The sequence below is a fragment of the Bombina bombina genome, chromosome 7, assembly GCF_027579735.1.
Source record: "Bombina bombina isolate aBomBom1 chromosome 7, aBomBom1.pri, whole genome shotgun sequence".
In the NCBI taxonomy this organism is placed as follows: Eukaryota; Metazoa; Chordata; class Amphibia; order Anura; family Bombinatoridae; genus Bombina; species Bombina bombina.
The window spans coordinates 395,393,651-395,412,270 of NC_069505.1; the positions used below are offsets into that span (position 1 = coordinate 395,393,651).

General features: G+C 42.7%; 1 protein-coding gene across 1 annotated transcript in view; it reads left to right on the forward strand.

Annotated features, from left to right (window-relative positions):
* Positions 1-18,620, forward strand: part of RNF123 (ring finger protein 123) — a gene marked incomplete in the record, with an annotated part of 302,310 nt that overhangs the window by 266,699 nt on the left and 16,991 nt on the right.

The window sequence follows — 18,620 nt, forward strand, 5'->3', positions numbered from 1 at the left end:
AGCCAGCGCCTAAGAAGGGCTCCAAGAAAACCGTAACAAGTATCATTTCATAAAGAGTTAACTCTTTTTTTTCAGCTTTTAGAAACTATTGTCTAATCACCTCTGGAGCCAGACTGCTAATTGATAAGATGAACTTGTAAACTTGTTATCTTAAGTACTGTAATCCTATTGTGGCCTGTCAAAGGACAGTGCTCTCTATCTAAATGTGTGATGGGGGATTTTGTGCTTCCCCCCCTCTCCCCCTGGGAGTGCCCTGTGTGCATGTAACCTTAATAAAAAGCAGGCTGGGCATCCCAGTCCTGAGTTCTTGTTTGACCCTCAATCGCAGCGTTGACTCGTTTTTGTGGGCAGAAGGGTATCCTAGCTGTACTGCAGCTAAGGGAGATTATTCTATATTTGCGAGACTCATATAGAATACTATGGAAAGCAGCTTCTCCCCTCTTTAGCAATAGGGATCCAGGCTACTAAGCGGTCCATCTCTCAGCGAGACTAAGGGTAACCGTAACATTTGGCGGCAGCGGCGGGATTTTCCTGGATTTCCTAGGAGAGGTACAGAACGGATGGAGAGCGCTTACGAAAAATTGAAGCGTACAACCCTAAAAGATTTACTTGAAAGCAGAGGGGGGTACGCCAGCAACCGGCCGAGGAGAGAGCTGATCGCAGAATTGACCGAACTGGATCAGAGCTTCACAATGGCGGAAACACCGACCACGATTAGTGACGAAAAAACAAGGATTGTTCGGGAAAGGCTCTCATTATACGGGCCGAACCCCTCCATGGAATTGGTACAGCAGTTGATGGCGGAGGCGGACGAGGATATACGAGAGACTCGAGCCCACGAACTCAACCTAGCGAACGCACACCGCAATGCTGAAGCCCCGCAGGTAATCATCCCTGTCGAAAATGCTGGGAGGCCCAAGATACCCTATGCGGCATTTCGACCCTTCCTAGAGAGCGAGACAGGGATTGATGAATATTTGGCCGACTTCGAAAGGCAATGTGCCCTGCACCAGATTCCCAACAGAGAGTGGCCCACGATATTGTCTGGGAAACTATCCGGGCGAGCCCTGGAAGCCTTTCGTACTCTGGGTGCTGAGGAAGTGACACAGTATGAGCTAGTTAAGGAGACACTGTTGCGACGGTACGCTGTAACTCCGGACACGTATCGCCGACAGTTTCGGGGCACGGAAAAGAAGCCTAACGATACCCATATGGAATGGGCGCACCGAATGCGGAGAGCGGCAAATCACTGGCTGAGCGGAAGTAAAGCGGTGACTGGGGAGGAAATTTTACAATTGTTTCTCTTAGAACATTTTTATAATGGTATGGAACAGCAAGGGAAGGAATGGCTGCGAGACAGGCGGCCTTCTACCTTAGAAGAAGCAGCCAAATTGGCCGATGAACATTATGACTCCCGTCTTCACGAACCCATGAACTACCGAGCTCCAGCACGGGTCGAACCCAGAGAGGTTTACCGTGCACCCCCTCGTGCTGAATTCCGAGCCCCGGTGCCCACAGGGCCCGTCCGACACTCAGGACCACCCAATAACAGCTCTGAGCGTCCCAGACCGACTTGCCACCGATGCAAGCAACCAGGGCATTTCATGGCTAGCTGCCCCCTTAATACGCACCAGACACCCAGGAATTACAATTACCCCTCTGGGTCCTATCGTCCGGCCCGGGCCCTCTGTGTTAACCAAGAGGCCCCTATGGAGGGATATGTGGGGCCGCTTCACGAGGCAGACCCTGTATATGCTGCCTCAGATAACCGCCAGCACCATCGGCAGAGTGTATGGCTCGAGGGGCGATCTACCGAGGGATTGCGAGACACAGGGGCTACTATCACGCTGGTACAGAGTCATTTGGTGCCAGAGCACAAGCGATCCGGACAGACTGTGGCCGTTAGAGTGGCGGGGGGGGATGTGTACAAAATTCCAACAGCTAAAGTGCATCTTGATTGGGGAGCAGGAAAGGGGGCTGTGAACGTGGGCCTAATGGATAATTTACCTGCCGAAGTACTACTGGGCAACGATTTGGGCCCCATGACTTCTGCCTATGCTCCAGTATGCAACAACGAGGCGGACCCAGTGACTACACGGGCCCAAGCCCGGACGGAGCGAGAGCTCTCACCAGTGCGGGAGACACAGGTAAGACCTACCCCGACCTTGCCTGACAGGTTAGGCCCCATACCCTGGGACACCCCAGATGCTTTCGAGGCAGAGTCTAAGACTGACCCGACCTTACAAAAGTACCGGGAACGAGCAGAGACCGGAGGGGGCGGGGCAGATAACGAAACATTCTTATGGGAAAAAGGGAAACTATACCGCTGGACAGAGAAAAGGGGACAGCGTAGGCGACAGCTGGTAGTGCCCCACAAATACCGTCAAGAAATCCTCAAAATAGGCCACGACATCCCCTTAGCAGGCCACCTAGCCGTTACCCGTACCCTACACCGCATTACTCACACGTTCTTTTGGCCAGGGGTGCACGCTGACGTTAGAACTTACTGTAACACCTGCGATGTGTGTCAACGAGTAGGAAGGCGAGGCGATCACCCTAAAGCCCAGCTAGTAAATATGCCCATTGTAGAGGAACCCTTCAGCCGGGTTGCTATTGACCTAGTGGGACCACTGGCTACCCCTAGTCCCTCCGGTAAGCGATACATTCTTACCGTAGTGGACTACGCTACCAGGTACCCAGAGGCTGTCGCCCTATCCAACATACAAGCGGATACGGTAGCGAATGCACTAGTACAGGTGTTCTCCCGGGTAGGATTTCCAAAAGAAATCCTATCCGACTGAGGCACCCAATTTACGGCTGAATTGACCCAACAACTCTGGCAGGTTTGCAAAATTAAGTCCCTCCTGAGCTCCCCATACCACCCCCAGACGAACGGGCTGTGTGAGAGGTTCAATGGGACCCTCAAGCAAATGCTCAAGACGTTCACTCAGGAATACCGAGACTGGGAACGCTTCCTGCCGCACCTCCTATTTGCTTACCGGGAGGTGCCCCAGGAAACGACAGGGTTCTCTCCCTTCGAGTTGCTCTACGGAAGAAAGGTACGGGGACCCCTAAACCTGATCCGGGAGCACTGGGAGGGAGAGATGGAGGCTGACGGTGTCCCAATTGTGCCATACGTGCTGGAACTCAGGGACCGAATGGAGCAATTAGCCAAATCCGTGCGGGCTAATCTCCAGTTGGCCCAGAGAAGACAGAAAGTATGGTACGATCGGGGGGCCCGAAAGAGAATCTTCACCATAGGACAAAAGGTGTTAGTACTTAAGCCGGTGAAGACAGACAAATTGCAGGCGTCCTGGCAGGGTCCCTACCAGATCGTAGAGAAAAGGGGAGACACCACTTATGTGATAGCTAGCTGCCACGACAACAATCTTAGAAAGACATTCCATGTAAACATGCTCAAGGAATATTTTGAGCGACCAGAGAACGTGACGGCCATATGTTGTTCCCCTCAGGAAGACCCCGACAGTTTACCCATTCCAGACCTATTAGAAAAGAGCCTCCCCACAGGTATAGTGGCGCAGGTTCAGATAGGGGACCGACTTAGCCCCACTGAAAGGGAGCAGCTCAACCAACTCCTCCAGTCCAAACACCTCACCTTCTCCCCGAAGCCAGGGTACACTACTTTAACCACCCACCAGGTAGATACTCCGGGACAAGCTCCCTTGCGCCAGGCTCCGTACCGAATCCCTGAAGCAGTTAGGACAGGAATGAAGAAGGAGATTGATGAGATGCTCCAGCTCAGGGTAATTGAGCCCTCCGATAGTCCCTGGGCCTCCCCAGTTGTCTTGGTGCCCAAGGAAGATGGGACCACCCGGTTCTGCGTAGACTATCGGAGGCTCAATGAAAAGACTGTGACGGACGCTTACCCTATGCCCAGGGTAGACGAGCTACTCGATCGTATAGCCAGGGGAAATTACCTGACCACTATTGACCTCTGCAAAGGTTACTGGCAGATTCCCCTGGCCCCGGAGGCTATCCCCAAGTCGGCATTCGTCACTCCATTCGGCTTATATCAGTTTAGGGTAATGCCGTTTGGGATGAAGAATGCCCCAGCTACATTCCAGCGCTTGGTGGATGGGCTCCTGGATGGCTTCCAGAGTTTTGCTTGCGCCTACCTGGACGACATAGCGATCCACAGTGAGTCCTGGGAGGACCACTTAGCTCATGTGGGAATGGTTCTGGATCAGATCCGGGCTGCTGGCCTGACTCTGAAGCCAGAAAAATGCCACTTTGGGATGGCCGAGGTACAGTACCTGGGTCACCGGGTGGGGTGTGGAAAGCAGCGACCAGAGCCGGCCAAAATAGAAGCTGTCGCCAATTGGCCCACCCCCATCACTAAGACTCAGGTCCTAGCCTTCCTGGGCACGGCAGGGTACTATAGACGGTTCGTACCAGACTACAGCACACTTGCCAAACCCCTGACTGACTTGACCAAAAAGAACTTACCTCGACAGGTCCTGTGGTCTCCCCACTGTGAAACGGCTTTCCAGGCTCTCAAAAATGCTCTAATTAACGCTCCTGTCTTGGCGGCCCCAGCCCTTAACAAACGTTTTATCGTCCATACAGATGCTTCCATGTTTGGGCTGGGAGCCGTCCTCAGCCAAGTAGGCGAAGATGGAGGGGAGCATCCAGTTGCCTACATCAGCCGGAAGCTCCTGCCCCGCGAAGTCAGCTATGCAGCGGTCGAAAAGGAGTGTTTGGCTTTGGTGTGGGCATTAAAGAAATTGACTCCCTATTTATATGGTCAGGAGTTCACTCTGGTCACCGACCATAACCCGTTGGTGTGGCTGAACCGGGTCTCTGGAGATAACGGCAGGCTATTACGTTGGAGCTTATCGTTGCAACCCTTCAATTTCACCATTACTTACAGACCTGGGAAACAGAATGGCAACGCCGACGGGTTGTCCAGACAAACTGACCTCAGCCCCGCATAACCAGCGGTCTGGACAGCCTTAGTCTGCCCCGAAAAGGGGTCAGACCGTGTCTGCCAGAGTGTTCCACAGAAAGGGAGCACTGTTACAGAAGCATTAGTTATTTTGTTGTGAAGAGCTTATTTCCCAGCAGCAATGCCTGAACCAGCAAGCCAGCGCCTAAGAAGGGCTCCAAGAAAACCGTAACAAGTATCATTTCATAAAGAGTTAACTCTTTTTTTTCAGCTTTTAGAAACTATTGTCTAATCACCTCTGGAGCCAGACTGCTAATTGATAAGATGAACTTGTAAACTTGTTATCTTAAGTACTGTAATCCTATTGTGGCCTGTCAAAGGACAGTGCTCTCTATCTAAATGTGTGATGGGGGATTTTGTGCTTCCCCCCCTCTCCCCCTGGGAGTGCCCTGTGTGCATGTAACCTTAATAAAAAGCAGGCTGGGCATCCCAGTCCTGAGTTCTTGTTTGACCCTCAATCGCAGCGTTGACTCGTTTTTGTGGGCAGAAGGGTATCCTAGCTGTACTGCAGCTAAGGGAGATTATTCTATATTTGCGAGACTCATATAGAATACTATGGAAAGCAGCTTCTCCCCTCTTTAGCAATAGGGATCCAGGCTACTAAGCGGTCCATCTCTCAGCGAGACTAAGGGTAACCGTAACACTGTTATTGCGAGATTACTCAATTTTCAGGATAAAATCATGCTACTGCAATCCTACCGTAAAAACCAGCCAGTCCTCATAGACAAGGCCAGAATTATGATTTTTCAAGACTTCTCGGCACATACAGCCTCTAAAAGAAGAGAGCTGGCCCCAATTTGCACAAAGCTTATACAAAATGGATACCGTGCCACTTTAATATACCCTTCTAAGCTTAGAGTTGAAGTTAACGGTAAATCACTTTTATTTGAGGATGCTCAAAAGGCTGCAAATTTTTTTGAAACACTGAATCCACAGCCTTAGATAGATGATGACTTCATATTATAAAAATAGAACAAGACCCATGAATGGGGAACCCCTGGGAACGGGGGAATTTATGATAAAACTTTTTTTTATTTCCTTATGTTATATATATATATATAATCTTCCTCGGCTTAATTTTTTTTTTTTTTTTCTCTTCCCTCGCTCTCTCCGCCTCTCCGTCCCTTAGGTAAATGATTCAGAAAGCAAATAACCTAAAAATAATATCCTGGAATGTGGGAGGCATTTCAACCCCCATTAAACGTAAAGCAATACTGTCTCATTTACGTAGAGCCCAGGTAGATATTGCCCTTATACAAGAAACGCACTTAAATTTTGAAGAATCTCTAAAATTAAAAACCCAATGGGTTAAAGAAGCTATTATAGCACCAAGCATCAGGAAAAAGAGAGGTGTGGCTATTTTAATAGGGAAGAAATCTCAAATAGAAATCTTGAATTCCGAGGCAGACCCAGAAGGAAGGTATGTCATTGTGAAATTTAAGACAGCCCAATTGACATATACACTTTGTAACATATATGGTCCTAATGTTTCTGATCCAAATTTTTGGAATACTATTCAAACTAAACTTTTATTATTCTCGGAAGGGTATCTAATTCTAGGAGGAGATTTTAATATGTCACCACAAGCACCGATAGATAGGCTCAGGAGGAATCCTAGGCAAATAAAACAAAAGAAAGATAATTTAGACACAAAAACTTTCAATAAAATTAAGCAAAATTTGGCTCTACGGGATATTTGGAGAACTCAAAATCCTGATACACAGGATTACACCCGTCTTTCCAAAGCCCACAAAACCCTTTCCAGAATCGACTTATTCTTAACGGATGAACGTCTATCTTTGGCAAGTATAAGGGCAGAGATTATGCCAATTTTTCTGTCCGATCATGGGCCTATCTCTCTTGTAATTCAATTGGGCTATCCAAAATCCAAATTTTCTCGTTTTTTTTTCCCTTATAATTTGGCAACAGACTTTAAATTTAAGGAACGGATCAGGAATAAATTTAATGATTATGCTAATAATAATAGCGGATATGTAGGGCGCCCAGATATATTTTGGGAAGCAGCTAAAGCCGTACTAAGAGGCGAAATTACTACTTATGTTGCCACTTTAACTAAAAAGTTTAAGATGAGAGAAAAAGAAATCAATAATGCATTGATTAACTCATATAATCGCTACCTGTTGGAAAAAACCCCATTAAACTGGGCAAAATATATCCGAGCTAAAAGCGCTAGAGACTCTTTCTTATTGTCCCAGGAAACGTATAAAGAACTTAAACTTCAAGCCAAATTATATAAATTTGGCAACAAATCGGGGAAAACATTAGCTAGATTAGTCAAAAATGAAGGAAAAAAACCTGCCATTGAAGAACTCCAATATAAGGGGAAGCAAACTTCAGACCCAAACGAAATCTCCAACATATTCCTAGAATATTATCAGGAGTTATATGCCTGCAAAGGCTATGATGGGGAAAGGGCTGATGACTTTTGGAGTAAAATCACAACTCCTACAGTAACAGCGGAAGAAATTGTTAATCTCAATTCCCCCATTTTAAGGGAAGAGATAGAGAGAGAAATTCTCCAACTCTCCTCTAACAAAGCCCCAGGCCCGGACGGATTGCCAAATGAATTTTACAAAATCTTGTCAGCAGAAATAACACCGTATCTGAGTAACCTCTATAATAAGATCTATGTTGACGGTAATTCGGTATCATCATCTTTTTCTTCATCATACACAACTTTGATCCTAAAAGAAGGGAAGGACCCCCGGCAAAAAGAGTCATATAAGCCAATTGCCCTACTCAACTCAGATTACAAAATTATGTCCTCCATTCTTGCAACTAGGTTACAACCTATCTTAACGAAAGTAATACATACAGATCAAGCTGGCTTTTTAAATGGGCGCAACTCTGCGGCAAAAATCAGAGAACTTCTTGTAACAATGGACTACATACAGAACCACCCCCTCTCTACCACGCGGGAAGAGGGCCTCCCTGACCTAGCAGTCTTGTCAATTGATGCTGAAAAAGCCTTTGACTCTGTAGTATCCAATCATACTCTGACAGCTTTAACAAATTTTGGGATAGTTGGTAATTTTCTTAGATTCATAGGAAACTTGCATGCTCAATCCCAAACAAGGTTGATAATAAATGATACTGTCTCGGTTCCAATTAGGCTGGAAAGAGGAACACGTCAGGGTTGCCCTCTTTCCCCGCTCCTTTTCGATATAGCTATTGAGCCGTTGGCTATTATGATTAGGGATTCCCTGGAGGGCATAAGGATCCGAGATTATCAGATAAAAATTGATCTATATGCTGATGACTTACTAATTTATATATCCAATACTAAATTAAATATTCCAAAGCTTCTTCAAATAACCGATCAGTTTGGTTCTTTCTCGGGATATAGGGTAAATAAATCAAAGTCTGAAAAACTCTGGTTGAGGAAAAACAATAGCTCTATCCTAGATATCCCATTCAGAGTAGTCACGGACTCTTTTAAATATCTAGGGATTCATATCCCACTTAATTTACGGGACCTATACAAGCTTAATATATCACCTATATTAAATTTTATTAAGGATAAACTTAAATCTTGGCAGAATCTGCCTCTATCAGTCTCGGGTCGGGTAGAGTTATTTAAAATGATTCTCCTCCCTAAACTTCTATATATCCTTCAGAATGTACCATTACTCTTATTAGAAAAGGACATCCGATTTATTAATGCTGCACTTAGTCAATTCATTTGGCAGGGTAAGAGACCTAAAATATCCCTTGCTAAACTTAATATTTCCAAAGAATCTGGAGGTTTAGCACTACCGAATATTAAATTCTATAATCTTAGTTTCCTGGCACGCATAGTAGCTGACTGGACATATACAAAAAATTATATCCTAAACAATGAGTTAGAATCTAATGTTTGTAAACCCTATCTCCCAGTGGCTATGATCCACTCCTTGACACGGGAATTGCCCGCAATTATCAAAGGGCTGACTACAATATATATCCCGATCAAGGCCTGGGGTAAATTAACTAAATCCCTTGCAATATCCAGAAGTGTTTCCAAACATCTCCCTATAATAGGGAATCCACAATTTCAAGCTGGTATAAATTCAACTATTTTTAATAGATGGCATAACGCTGGTCTGGACAAAATAATCTATTTATTAGATCAAGATAGAAAATGTATTAAGTCCTTCGAGGAACTTAAAATAGAATTTAACATATCTAATAGGGATCTTTTCTCCTACCTACAAATAAGACATTTTACTGCAGAATTAATTAAACAGCAAGGATATCGTTGGACGCTAGGTAAATTGGAAAACTGGCTAAATTTGACAAAAAGCGGCCATATGTCCATTACCCCATGCTACAATATATTGAATGCAAACAGAAGTACCTCTTTATTAGATACCATGGCATCAAAATGGTGCTCACTAATACCCCATACCAATATTGACTCAAAAATCATTCAACTATCAATAAGTAAAGTAGCTGCCTCCACGATATCTGCTACCTGGCGGGAGGCCCATACTAGGCTCCTTCATAGGACATACTTTACTCCAAAGAAAGGCTTCAGAATACACAACCAGCAGTTCAACAAATGCCCTAAATGTTCTCTTCAGGCGGCAGACCTGGTTCATATGTTTTGGTCATGTCCAAAGATTAGAAGATTTTGGAATAGACTAGAATATTGGCTAAGGACTACATTAAAAATTAATATACCTCCCCTATCACTATATCAAATCATATTATGCCTAAAAATGGAAAATTCCCATCATGACTATGATAAAATAATAACTCTGTCCATCCTAACTACTAGATACCTGATTTGTAAAAAGTGGAAAACAAGAACACTTCCAACAATTCCCGAAATTAGGAATTATTTAAAAAAACAATGTATGTTAGAGCAAAAGAATATAGATATTGATAAGGAATCAGACATAAGGAAGTTCTTCAGTAAATGGGCAGCATTTATACAATCACTCCAGGAAACTGAAATTGACCATTTAATTTTCCCTTTTAAATATTCCGAGATAGTTCTCCTGGGGGCATGGTAGAGGTGGAGATTGCGGGGAGGAAGGGAAAACAGTTAAATTGGGGGGGTTTTTTTTTTCTCCCATACTGGTTGTGGGAACAGATTGACTTTAGTAGGTAAATTGTAAATACTTGTCAATAGTTGTTATGGGTAACATGGAAAGATAACTAGCCCTGCGGGGCGCAAATATATCTTCAACAGGGGGGGGGGGGGGAAGAAAGTGAAAAACATTTTCAGAGACAAATGAAGTAGATATTGTTTATATTCTTGAATAATGCTAAAGCACAATTTTGATTAGATATGCTAAGTAGAATTAGCATATTATTGTATAGACTATGCAAGGCTACCAAGCCATAATATGTATTAGTATTTCTTTATTTTTTTGTAATTTTTTTGCTCAAAACAACAAATGTATTATGTAACATCTCTGTTTTTTTTTGTCTATAAATAAAATTTATAAAAAAAAATAAAAAATGATATGCTCTATTGGAATCATGAACGTTTAATTTTTACTTTCCCTTTAAGTTTACACTTCAGGGAAAAAAACATTCGTGCGTAGATAAGAATCACATGACCATATTTTATTTCTGTTTAAAGGGACACTAAACCCAAATTTTTTCTTTTATGATTCAACAGTTTCAAGCAACTTTCTAATTTACTTGTTTTTTCATTCTCTTGTTATCTTTATTTAAAAAGCAGGAATGTGATGCATAGGAGCCGGCCCATTTTTGGTTGAGAACCTGGGTTATGCTTGCTTGGTGGGTAAATGTCCAATAAGCAAGCGCTATCCATGGTGCTGAACCTAAAATGGGCTGGCTGCTAAGATTTACATTGCTGCTTTTAAAATAAAGATAGCAAGAGTACAAAGAAAAAATGATAATAGGAGTACATTAGAACGTTGCTTAAAATGTCATGCTCTATCTGAATCATGAAAGAAAAAAAATTTGGGTTTTGTGTCCCTTTAATGATGGGATTTATGTGCTGGGTCACATACTGTATAGAGGGACTGGCGTGTGTGCACCTCTCTATATACACTGAGCAGTGTTATTTATGTGCTGGGTCACATACTGTATAGAGGGACTGGCGTGTGTGCACCTCTCTATATACACTGAGCAGTGTTATTTATGTGCTGGGTCACATACTGTATAGAGGGACTGGTGTGTGTGCACCTCTCTATATACACTGAGCAGTGTTATTTATGTGCTGGGTCACATACTGTATAGAGGGACTGGCGTGTGTGCACCTCTCTATATACACTGAGCAGTGTTATTTATGTGCTGGGTCACATACTGTATAGAGGGACTGGCGTGTGTGCACCTCTCTATATACACTGAGCAGTGTTATTTATGTGCTGGGTCACATACTGTATAGAGGGACTGGCGTGTGTGCACCTCTCTATATACACTGAGCAGTGTTATTTATGTGCTGGGTCACATACTGTATAGAGGGACTGGCGTGTGTGCACCTCTCTATATACACTGAGCAGTGTTATTTATGTGCTGGGTCACATACTGTATAGAGGGACTGGCGTGTGTGCACCTCTCTATATACACTGAGCAGTGTTATTTATGTGCTGGGTCACATACTGTATAGAGGGACTGGCGTGTGTGCGCCTCTCTATATACACTGAGCAGTGTTATTTATGTGCTGGGTCACATACTGTATAGAGGGACTGGCGTGTGTGCTCCTCTCTATATACACTGAGCAGTGTTATTTATGTGCTGGGTCACATACTGTGTAGAGGGACTGGTGTGTGTGCACCTCTCTATATACACTGAGCAGTGTTATTTATGTGCTGGGTCACATACTGTATAGAGGGACTGGCGTGTGTGCGCCTCTCTATATACACTGAGCAGTGTTATTTATGTGCTGGGTCACATACTGTATAGAGGGACTGGCGTGTGTGCGCCTCTCTATATACACTGAGCAGTGTTATTTATGTGCTGGGTCACATACTGTATAGAGGGACTGGCGTGTGTGCGCCTCTCTATATACACTGAGCAGTGTTATTTATGTGCTGGGTCACATACTGTATAGAGGGACTGGCGTGTGTGCGCCTCTCTATATACACTGAGCAGTGTTATTTATGTGCTGGGTCACATACTGTGTAGAGGGACTGGTGTGTGTGCACCTCTCTATATACACTGAGCAGTGTTATTTATGTGCTGGGTCACATACTGTATAGAGGGACTGGCGTGTGTGCGCCTCTCTATATACACTGAGCAGTGTTATTTATGTGCTGGGTCACATACTGTATAGAGGGACTGGCGTGTGTGCGCCTCTCTATATACACTGAGCAGTGTTATTTATGTGCTGGGTCACATACTGTATAGAGGGACTGGCGTGTGTGCACCTCTCTATATACACTGAGCAGTGTTATTTATGTGCTGGGTCACATACTGTATAGAGGGACTGGCGTGTGTGCGCCTCTCTATATACACTGAGCAGTGTTATTTATGTGCTGGGTCACATACTGTATAGAGGGACTGGCGTGTGTGCGCCTCTCTATATACACTGAGCAGTGTTATTTATGTGCTGGGTCACATACTGTATAGAGGGACTGGCGTGTGTGCGCCTCTCTATATACACTGAGCAGTGTTATTTATGTGCTGGGTCACATACTGTATAGAGGGACTGGCGTGTGTGCGCCTCTCTATATACACTGAGCAGTGTTATTTATGTGCTGGGTCACATACTGTATAGAGGGACTGGCGTGTGTGCGCCTCTCTATATACACTGAGCAGTGTTATTTATGTGCTGGGTCACATACTGTATAGAGGGACTGGCGTGTGTGCGCCTCTCTATATACACTGAGCAGTGTTATTTATGTGCTGGGTCACATACTGTATAGAGGGACTGGCGTGTGTGCACCTCTCTATATACACTGAGCAGTGTTATTTATGTGCTGGGTCACATACTGTATAGAGGGACTGGCGTGTGTGCACCTCTCTATATACACTGAGCAGTGTTATTTATGTGCTGGGTCACATACTGTATAGAGGGACTGGCGTGTGTGCACCTCTCTATATACACTGAGCAGTGTTATTTATGTGCTGGGTCACATACTGTATAGAGGGACTGGTGTGTGTGCACCTCTCTATATACACTGAGCAGTGTTATTTATGTGCTGGGTCACATACTGTATAGAGGGACTGGCGTGTGTGCACCTCTCTATATACACTGAGCAGTGTTATTTATGTGCTGGGTCACATACTGTGTAGAGGGACTGGCGTGTGTGCACCTCTCTATATACACTGAGCAGTGTTATTTATGTGCTGGGTCACATACTGTATAGAGGGACTGGCGTGTGTGCACCTCTCTATATACACTGAGCAGTGTTATTTATGTGCTGGGTCACATACTGTATAGAGGGACTGGCGTGTGTGCGCCTCTCTATATACACTGAGCAGTGTTATTTATGTGCTGGGTCACATACTGTATAGAGGGACTGGCGTGTGTGCGCCTCTCTATATACACTGAGCAGTGTTATTTATGTGCTGGGTCACATACTGTATAGAGGGACTGGCGTGTGTGCGCCTCTCTATATACACTGAGCAGTGTTATTTATGTGCTGGGTCACATACTGTATAGAGGGACTGGCGTGTGTGCACCTCTCTATATACACTGAGCAGTGTTATTTATGTGCTGGGTCACATACTGTATAGAGGGACTGGCGTGTGTGCACCTCTCTATATACACTGAGCAGTGTTATTTATGTGCTGGGTCACATACTGTATAGAGGGACTGGCGTGTGTGCACCTCTCTATATACACTGAGCAGTGTTATTTATGTGCTGGGTCACATACTGTATAGAGGGACTGGCGTGTGTGCGCCTCTCTATATACACTGAGCAGTGTTATTTATGTGCTGGGTCACATACTGTATAGAGGGACTGGTGTGTGTGCACCTCTCTATATACACTGAGCAGTGTTATTTATGTGCTGGGTCACATACTGTATAGAGGGACTGGCGTGTGTGCACCTCTCTATATACACTGAGCAGTGTTATTTATGTGCTGGGTCACATACTGTATAGAGGGACTGGCGTGTGTGCACCTCTCTATATACACTGAGCAGTGTTATTTATGTGCTGGGTCACATACTGTATAGAGGGACTGGCGTGTGTGCACCTCTCTATATACACTGAGCAGTGTTATTTATGTGCTGGGTCACATACTGTATAGAGGGACTGGCGTGTGTGCACCTCTCTATATACACTGAGCAGTGTTATTTATGTGCTGGGTCACATACTGTATAGAGGGACTGGCGTGTGTGCACCTCTCTATATACACTGAGCAGTGTTATTTATGTGCTGGGTCACATACTGTATAGAGGGACTGGCGTGTGTGCACCTCTCTATATACACTGAGCAGTGTTATTTATGTGCTGGGTCACATACTGTATAGAGGGACTGGCGTGTGTGCACCTCTCTATATACACTGAGCAGTGTTATTTATGTGCTGGGTCACATACTGTATAGAGGGACTGGTGTGTGTGCACCTCTCTATATACACTGAGCAGTGTTATTTATGTGCTGGGTCACATACTGTATAGAGGGACTGGCGTGTGTGCACCTCTCTATATACACTGAGCAGTGTTACTTGTGTGTCTTCCTGTGTGCATGAAACTCATGATGACCTTTCATCTGATAGTGATCAATTTACTGCAGATCTGCACAAAAATAGTTGTCGGCACAGAATGTGATCCTCACAGGGGAAGCGCAGCACGGACAGAGGTCTCTGCATTATTAATGCAGCCATCTGCATCACCTTCCATGCGCTGTCCTTATCCTGAGCTCTGTGCAGCAGAGAAGGAGAGGGGCGAGGATCCTCCGCTAAGTTCAGCAAACCTGAGATCTGCATCTGATGTCATTTGTGCCTGAGGTTGCTGCTTAACTGGAGCACTTTGTAAAAAAAAATAAAAAAAAAATAATGCATTAAGAAATGCTCTTAAAAGGGATAGAAAGGTCAAAATGAATACGTGCATGATGCCTTTTAGTGTGAAATAGAAGCACGTTTGCATTATAGTTCCGTGCGGCATACGCACATATGCTGTAAGGGCTCAAAAACCACTGCTTCTCAGAGAGCCAATGGTGGCCTGTATGACGCAAATGATGTCTTCCCAGAAACAGTACACACCATCTTCAGCTCTCTTAGCGTGAATACTGGTGCATGGACCAACACAGGATATGCACATATGCCACTGAAAAGCAGTAATAACTTTTACTGGAATCATTTTTGATTCCACATTCACTCACTATCTTTCATTACAGTTCAATTTTGAGCCGTGTGTGTGTAATAAATATATATATATACTGTATATTCATGTTCACCATAGATGATTTTTTACAGCTGGAGGGCATTATGAAGTAGCCTGGTGGGGGCAGTGTAATATTTTCAATTAATATACCATTTTCTGCTATCCAAAGCACAAATTAATTGCATAATTTAACATAAATGTATTTAAAGGGACACTGAACCCAAATTTTTTTCTTTTGTGATTCAGATAGAGCATGCAATTTTAAGCAACTTTCTAATTTACTCCTATTATCAAATTTTCTTCATTCTCTTGGTATGTTTATTTGAAAAGCAAGAATGTAAGTTTAGATGCTGGCCCATTTTTGGTGAACAACCTGGGTTGTCCTTGCTGATTGGACAGCATCGATAAACAATTGCTGTCCATGGTTCTGAACCAAAAATTTGCTGGCTCCTTAGCTTTGATGCCTTCTTTTTCAAATAAAGATAGCAAGAGAACGAAGAGAAAATGATAATGGGGTAAATTAGAAAGTTGCTTAAAATTGCATGCTCTATCTGAATAATGAAAGAATTTTTTTTGGTTTAGTGTCCCTTTAATGATAATTTGTGCAATACAAATTGATCATTTTTAATATTAGCTCATTTTAGCTAAAATTTTAGCTGGGTGGTCAGTAAAATCAGCTGGGTGGTGCACCCACTAAAAAGGTCCTGGGGAGAAATATATATATATTACAGCAATTTTCTACAAACGATTGCCCTAGAGCGCGCATTCAGAACTAGGCTAGAGAAAAGAAAATGCAAAAGGGAGCAGTAAAAAAAAACGGCAACAAAAAAAAACAAAAAACGGAGAAATAAATTGTGTGTAGATTAAAACATATAAAGTTATATTCAAAAGAAATAAACAAGCAGATTTCTATGTTACAAATAATATCAAATGGTAAGTTTTAAATATATTTAATTTATCATCACTTACCCCTATAAAACAGAGGTTTTCAGACAAGAAGGGTCAGTGTTGTAATATTCTTGTGTTAAGACAAGACGCATGCAAAACATCCGGTTTCTACTTGACACTATATATATATATATATATATATATATATATATATATATATATATATACACAGACAGTCCCCAGGTTACGAACAAGATAGGTTCTGTAGGTTTGTTCTTAAGTTAAATTTGTATGTAAGTTGGAAAAGGCACGTATGTTAAAAGGTGAAACTAGCCAAACATTTTTATAGTTAGTTTTGCTATCTGTGCCCCTGTTCAGAAAATTTCACATCACTTTCTGTCCTTCTGACAATTGGATTTTGAGTATTTTGGGTTTTGGAAAGGATTGGCGATAAAGCTCTATTTTCTCTGTTTGTAAGTACGAGTTGTACTTAAGTCTGTCTGTAACCCAGGGACTGCCTGTATGTGTGTGTGTGTGTGTATATATATATATATATATATATATATATAATTGTTGCATAGGAAATTAGCACATCTAGGCAAGTATATCCGCTTACAGTTACCAACGCACAAGAGGATTCTGGGTAAGATATGCAAATTAGATATCCAGCATCTCAGATTATTTGCTTCATACTGCTTTAACACACAGTGTTTCGTTCTTGTTGGAACTCATCATTAGCAGATAGATTTCTGATATATAAATGTGTGTGTCCAGAAAATATTGACAAAAATTGACAGACATCTGATACTTGGAAAAAAAAAGTGCATCAGTAAAACTCTTGTTTTTGTATCTAATTACAGTATGTGTCAGTCATACATTACTGATGCAGAACATTTTATGTCTGCAGATGGGACAGCACACAGGCAGGGACTGTTAGAGCTTTCGCTTTGCATAGCTGTGTAATAGGCTTGTCGTACGATTACCGGCTCCTACGTAGTCACCCCTTGCAAGTTGCATTCACAACCGGGACCAAATATGCAAATCCCATATTTATTTAAAATGTATAAAACAATAAAATAGCAAAGGACTTAAATACACCAAATGCCCAATTCCGAGGATAACCTGAATAATAGGAAGTTTTTCCCCTTTTTAAGGGACAGTCAGCATTTTTAGTTATAATATAACTAATAATATAGTTTTTACCTCTGTGATTACATTGTATCGAAGCCTCTGCAAATTGCCCCCTTATTTCAGTTGTTTTGTTAGACTTGCATTTTAGCCAATCAGTGCTGACTCCTAGGTAACTTTATGTATGTGAGCTCAATGTTATCTATATGGTACACTTGAACTAATGCCCTCTAGTGGTGAATAACTGTAAAATTGTATTCAGATTAGAGGCAGCCTTCAAGGTCTAAGAAATTAGCATATGAGCCTACCTAGGTCTAGCTTTCAACTAAGAATACCAACAGAACAAGATAAAATTGGTGATAAATGTAAATTGTAAAGTTGTTAAAAATTGCATGCCCTATCTGAATCATGAAAGTTTTTTTTGGACTTGACTGTCCCTTTAAATAGACTGATGTAACTTCTAGCTATGATGCGGTTTCTATTAAACAGTTTAAAATGGGTCCCAAGTTTCAGGTAAATCAGGGCTTTCGTGGCACGTTCAAAGTCCCACAAATTATATTTTGTCCCGTTTGTGAATACAACTGGCTAAGGGGTGGCTACGTATGAGCCGGTAATCAAGCCTATTACACAGCGCTGGTTAGGCTCTGGTTCACGCGAGTACAAATTTGGCTCTCTTCTATTATTCTGAAAAGATTGTTATGGTGCTATACTATTGATCTTTTCTCTCCTTTTTATTTCTTTTGAGAATGAACACAGAGATAACATCAGAATTTTATCACATCATTTAATATTTGTTTTATTGTGATTTGTATATATTATTATTCACTTTTTATTCACAGAAGTTCCTATTAACCAATCACTTTATTTTGTGCAGAGCTGGAGATTTCTATTAATCCTTTGGTTCTGACCTAGTAACAAATTAGGCATTTCCCTATATATTTAAAGGGACAGTCTACTCCAGAAATTTTATTGTCTAAAAAGATAGATAATCCCTTTATTACCCATTCCCCAGTTTTGCATAACCAACACAGTTATATTAATATACTTTTTACCTCTTTGATTACCTTGTATCTAAGCCTCTGCAGACTGCCCCCTTAATTAAAAATGTTTTAAACCAATTAGTGCTGACTCATAAATAACTCCACGGGGAGTGAGCACAATGTTATCTATAAGGCACACACGACCTAGCACTAACTAGCCGTGAAAAACTCAAATGCATTCAGATAAGAGGTGGCCTTCAAGGGCTTAGCAATTCGCATACGAGCCTACCTAGGTTTAGCTTTCAACAAAGAATACCAAGAGAGATAAGCAAATTTGATGATAAAAGTGAATTGGAAAGTTGTTTAAAATTGCTGCCCTATCTGAATCATGAAAGTTTAATTTT